Raw genomic sequence first — 7,068 nt, 5'->3', positions numbered from 1 at the left:
TTATAGTACAGTTTACAAAGCACATATAATATAAACCCCCGTCTCCACCCCGACCTCCCCAGCCCCATTATATCTTGGTCATAGCTTTAACGTTGTTGTAGTGTATTACATAAGAAACATGTTGGCCATGTGTGTTAATCAGCAACATTCGGAATGGTTGATTATTAGGAATTACAGACAGTGAGATTACTTCCACAGATGTCTAAACTCTGCTGATAACCCTTCATACCATTTCTATATTTCTTCAAAGTTACAAAATGGAGATCACGTCTGAGTTTTATGGTATTTTGACGTAACAAAAGTTTCTCTCATTTATAATGCAAGAGTCAATTAAAGCAGGAATCCCGAGCATTAACGCGTGTGAAAGCACTTGGTTACTTTGTTTCTTTGTTAGTGTCGTTGTTGTTTATTTGATTCAACGCGTTGGTGGACTTTACGATGGATATGTGTTCCTACATTCAACATTCATGGTGGTTTCTTATGTAAAGAAATCCATTTACAATGTTGTTTGATTACGGTGAAGACCATTTTAATTTTTAATTGATCTTTTAGTTAAAGTTGAGATTATATGAGGACAACATATAGAACAGTATGAAGGCTTTATTCACCCAGTAAACTTGCAAAGGACATTATATATACACATGATAGGATATGGCATGTTGATTTAACATGACATTCGATCTATTTGTTCGAAGAATCAGTGTTCATAACCCCAAGAAAAAAGTGAATCTGAAAGTGAATCAACTCGTTCGGTACAAATTGATGTTCGTCATCCACACTGCTCAGTCTCCAAACGTGAAGATATAAGACTTCATAGGTTACCAAAACATGACCCTTAAGTGGTAGCTGTCAGAGCTTCATGTCTAACAGTGGAGATCTGAATTTATCAAATAGACAATCCAGTAACCGCTTTTTCATCACGGTCGAAACACGCATTCCTGCTATCCTGTGAAAAGTGTCGGAACGTTTACGCACACATACTATACTTACAAACACAAAAACAGTAGAGTGATAATAAAGGGTTTTGTTTGATGTTTATCTATGTAAAAAAATGTTTTTATTCATGACTGAAAATTGTAGTTATCTTTAGTTGAACATTCGTACGTTCATAGTTTTATGTCAAGATATTATAAATGTAAAGTTACATAGTATCTATAAATATATGCTTACGCACGCGTTTACTGTTACTGACAATAAAATCAATAAATCTGTTGACAAGTTTTGGGTTGTTTCCCATTGGACAGGATGGTCAGGTGGGTTCTTTGAAGTAATAAGTTATTTTCCTTTTGATAGGTTAGATCACGTGAACAGGTATTTTGAAATATTAGATTAAGTAGTTAGAGCTGTACCGTTGGATATATTGCGACAAATAGTCGTAATAGACTCTTAAAGGTTCATATCAGAAGAGAACTGAGCAATCAAATTCATGAAATTCCTAGTTTAGATTCTAATTTCATACGTTAAAATGAGTTTGCAAATGAAGATATTAGTTGAGACGAAAAACGGTTGTTTGGATTATTCAGTGGAAATAGAACGGGTACGTTATTTATTATTGCTGAAGAATATAGACAGCTATTGAAAGTGTTCATTTCCCAAAGGTCAAGGTCATAGTCATGTATTGGAAACAATACATTTCCTGGGTCAAATAAACCCCAGTCAGATGTTATGGTGAATTATAAGCCATTCATGTCAAATGGTTCTATATCACTTATTGGTGATTCGGCCAATCCTATCCCTAGAAAAATATTAAGGGAAACGGGAGCTTCTTGGAATATTTTATTATCAGGTACTTTGCCTTTGTCTGATAAATCTTCTGATGAAAGTGTTCTTGTTTAGGGAGTGCGTTTTTCTTCAAATTCCACTTCATACTGTTAATTTGTCATCACACCTAGTTTCAGGACCAATGACTATCAGTACTGTGATTCCTTGTCCATTGTGGATGTTTATTTATTGCTTGGCAACGACTTAACTTGAAATAAGGTTGTGGTTAATCCATTTGTAACTGACAGGCCTTGTTTGGGTAAAAAAAGTTGATCATATCGAAAATGAAGTCCCTTATTTTTACCCTGCTTTTGCAATTACTAAAGCTATGGCAAAAAGCGCTCTTGAGAAAGATTTTTTGGAGGAAATTATTCCTTTGGCTGACACATGCATTGGTCAGACTTTTGATGACTTTTGATGAGGTCTGATTCTGCAGATGTAACAACTTGATATTTTTGGGAAATTGGGTCATTGTGTTAAAATCGAGACCACCTGAGGTACCCACTGGTGAAGAGTGGTCAGTGAGCTATCCAATTGTTGCTCCTGTGTCATATAGACAGGAAATGCCCAGTTTAGCTCATGAAACTACGTTGGCTGGTCATTTAGGAGTCAATGAAACCTGTCAGACGTTCTTGCATCATTTTTCCAAATATTGTAGATCTTGTTTAATTTGTCAATGGCCAGTTTCAGATCTTTCGAACTAGTTTGTGGACATATTATCCATGGAACATTGGAATTGTTAACAGAAAAGAGGAATCCAACACTAATCTTTTAAATTATATCTCTGATTGTGAAGTATCAAGGTATAATATTCTGTGTACTCCCATGCTATCAGTTACCTGATGCGTGTATGTGTTGACACCGCTCCAGACTTCACATGAAAACATTAATGAGCCTCCCAATCTGATTAAATCAGATCTCCACTGTTATACAGGAAGATCTGACAGCGACCACTTAGGGTTCATGTTCTGGTAACCTATTGTATTACCATAATCGCTAATTTTATCAATCAGATGAATTCTTATATCTTCGCGTTTGGAGACTGATCAGTGTGGATGAAGAGCAACAATGTGTCCCGAGTGATCTGATTCACTTTCAGATTTTTGAATGCTGCATTTCCATTGGATATATAATTCAAAGGTCACCAGAACATAACACCTAAACAATCATCGTCAGATCTTCAAATAGGACAGCATAGATCCGATTTTAATTAGACTGATGAATTTGTGCTTCACACTGCTTAAATCCATCATTGAAACTGTTGTTCGTACTCATCACTAAAGGTTCTGAATCTACATCGTTAACAGGAACACTTCGTAGTTTAGGTTGCTGATATGTATATAGTCGAGACTGTGCATTATCATAAGTATCATTGAAAACGTGATAGCTGGGCCAGCAGATCTTGCGGAATCATCACTGTATCTGGGCGAATCCAATAACTGTTGAGGTAATGTCAAGGTTGTCAAGAATAGCTTCAATTTCCTTTCCATCGATGGAATATTTTGCGCTGCTGAACAATACCAGGATGCCATTGTTAATAAATCCAACTGTAGTATTGACGGGATAATAATTACTGATTGTATTGTCTTGTGTTAGTTATCCATCAAGAACAAACCAATATGTGTCATACAATTGTAATTCTATTTTTTTGGTACCTTATGACTCCTAGCCAGGTACGAATAACAACTAATATTTTATTACCAAAATTGAGTTCACCCAAGTATTGTCGATATTCCCCATTGGTCTGTGTTCCCACTCACGGCATGCAACTTGTACAAGATAGCCCATTCAAAACAGACCGGCAAAAGGTTCAAATAGCAACTGGGGGAAATGTGCATTTCAACTAGTACGCATCTTTCAGACGTTCATTCAGACCTTGTGTGGCTCCATTTTCCCAATGTCTAAATGATCATTTCAAAGCTTCTGTAGATTTTGTCATTAACAACCTTGGTGTGTTTACGTTTTAAGATTATAAGCGGATCACCATAAAGTTATAAGGTTGTTATTTATAATCCATTCTTATCATGGTCAAGTGTCGGATTCAAATGCACATGGAAGACATTATATGTTTTAACTCCATAAGTGCCTGTCTGATGTAACATCAATATAAATTTTAGAGGCATCTTTGAAAAAAGTTCCACCAGATCTTTATCTGGCATGAATTCAATCTGAATAATTGCCTAACAGTTTTTAAGACACCAGCCTCAGTAACAATGGCATGTGCAATACAGTAATGTAAGTCTTGTTCACGAACACATGATGCAGCTTCGACTGCAATACAACAATGGTTTTATTCATCCACAACCAAGCATGCAGTTTCACCTCTTGGAGGAATTTGGATATTTAATCGTGCTGCAGTTTCTTAGTCCAATGTGGTTAGGTTATAATACCTGATATTGAAAATGTCAGCTTTTCTTGTGCCACTTGGTAATTCTATATTATGCTTCAACGTGACTTGTTTTACTTGTAATGCTGTCAATGCATTTGGTTGATCCAGGGCAACCAGTTACTACTGATCCGCGGAAAATTGTTGCACAACCAGTTGTGGTCCTAATAATGAAAGTCATTCAGTTTCTCGCATATGGTCTGGTATTCATATTCTCCACTCATGTGTGAGTTGCCTTAGTTGAATCAATTGGCATACTGGTATATAAGGGAAAATCTTTCTCAAATTACAAATTTCGTCAATAATTTTGTTTAAGTTTGTTTACTCTATCAGGATCATAAACTGCAATCGCTTCAACCCTGGCTATTACTTCATCAACATATGTGTTTCTTCAACAGTGTTAACGTTACCGGGTATTTTTATTGATATATATCTTAGCGAATCTTTGTCAGAGTTCACAATAATAATCACGAACAGATCTGCAAGGTCGGCAAAGCTGGTTATGTGATTAACTCGGATGCTGCATTTAAGACACCTATACCAACATGTCATGTGAGCAAATGTAATTTACAGTATACGTAATGACAAGTTCTGCTAAATAGTTAAAATTTTCCAAGGCCAACACCTCTGCAGTCATTAAATACCGATGCCACTGAATTTTATATATTTATAAATTGTATTCTAACAGAAATAATCATCTGTGTTTTCATTAAAAAAATCATCATTTATGTTTCTAATTGTTGTTTTGGGTTTAAAGCTATATGTTTAGCACATTATAGGCAATAGATAGTGACCAGATTAAGAATCTGGGAAAACCGCGATAAGAAGAGCCAACCCATGAGAATCTACTGGCAAGCATTCTCGCATACCCGCACTGGCCGAGCCTGTGACTTGAACCCATGCAAAAGTGAGATGGCAGTGATCAGTAAAGGTGAGCCCTTTAGACCAGTTGATCACTCGGAGCACTCATTTTTGGGGGAATGATGGCGTACGTATCATCAGGCATATGTGCTTCTCAGCATATACATATGGTCTTAAATATACTTACAGTGGACAGTATTTGATTGTATGGCCATTTGCTGTAAAATACACTGCCTGTGAAAGTAATTTGCTAACCTGGGGTGGTGCATTTGAAAATCATTTTTACACCAGTCTGCATCAATCGAGGATCAATGTAAAATATAATTTTGTGTCTGAACATAAGTTTCTTTAATTCAGTATATGATCAAATCACTGCATACTGATTATTAAGATCACAATTTATTATACCAATATGTAAATGGCCACCGTTGTACAAATACATCTGATGTTCTTAAATGTCAAACACTGCTTATATATTGACACTATAGCTCTTCTCTTTGCATGTGAATATGTTTCCACAAAACTTGTAACATTGCACCATTTGCTTAGATTCTTCATTGTCAAAAAAAGTTTCATATTCATCATGTAAAGGTGTTGTTCGTAATTCAATATATTAATGCTAAAGACATCTATGATTAATTCATTCTGGATGATCTTCACTCTTAGGCTACTATATTCACTTAATGTTTTCGATGTCATCACTATCATCATCATTGCAGTATTTATTCATTTTGGGTTGTTTAAATGTCAACTACTTCAGTTTTTTCCTGCACAATATCAAAGACGGACTTTCCAGGATTGTTTTCTCCCATGTCATATTTACCGGAACATCATTGCTACTCCATTACAATTTCTAAGTTGAATAAATTATCAATATGTCCAGGCTATGTCTTTAACAGGTCTCTATCTAATCTTTATGATACATTTAAGCGAAACAGTAATTTAATCTTTTTCTGAAACATGGTGCACAATTCACTGATCTGGTAAAATGAAGCCACAATTTGAGATGTCAGTACATTCTTTCCAAAAAAATACTATACTAGTACATATAAATCTGTGACTTTTTGCCATTTATCTATAGTGCGGAAATTGTTTAATACAAAAATATCATCTACTGCAGTAGGTATAAAAATTGTTTTGACTAACTCTGCCACAGAAAAAAAAATCATTTTAGTGGCGATCAATATTCCTATTTCTGCAGGTACACAAGAATTTGTGGTATAGCCACAATCAATAATATAGGCCTGATTGAAAACGTTAGCTGTCTGTGTAATGCAGTAGGGATCACTTTCTTTACCACACATGCACCTATGCAGATCATGGTCATAATGAAAACTGTTTATACAAGTAGAGTCATGGTAGTCTTCTTGTACATCTACTTCTGAATAAGACCTTGTTAGACCCTTTGCATGTGCACCTGGACTCATCTGATCGACTTATTTTGCTAGGTTCACGAGTCAATGACTGGTGGTAAGACTAATGAAAGCACTACTTTACATGGGAAAAGCACATATGTGAAGAAATACAACCTTCCGATTGGAGATGTTGACGAGAAAGAAAACATGACCAAGATTGAAAGAAAGAAATGTGAAAGAGCATGTCAATACAATTTGTTTTCAATAACGAAACAAAAAATCTTTTTTCAAAAATCAACATATTTAATAATAAGAACGAGCTTCTCTAACTCAAAGCCGTGAAACAAACATGCAATGTTTTAAACCTAAACGTATTTACAAGGTTGACAGATCTGGTTGAAAATAGTCTATCAGATTAATATAGCAGTTGCCGACAGAAACAAGATGATGCACGATGGACAAAGAGCAATACCAAAAGCACAAACAAAAGACATTAATAGCAAAAGCTCACTTTCCTATGAAGCCAAGTGAAGTAAAACAATAGCTTCTTCGACCAATGATACTCCATTGGTCGAAATGAAATTCCAGGAACCGAAGACTGTTTCTTTTTGTGAACTAATGGGTGTGATAACTATCTCTAATATTCTGAAGGAAAAAGACAATTTATAAAACGTCCACAATGGCAAACATAATGGATGCAAGATT

This window comes from Sinohyriopsis cumingii, chromosome 15, assembly GCF_028554795.1.
Source record: "Sinohyriopsis cumingii isolate HCF-2022 chromosome 15, ASM2855479v2, whole genome shotgun sequence".
Classification (NCBI taxonomy): Eukaryota; Metazoa; Mollusca; class Bivalvia; order Unionida; family Unionidae; genus Sinohyriopsis; species Sinohyriopsis cumingii.
Note: the sequence above shows the minus strand (reverse complement) of the source record.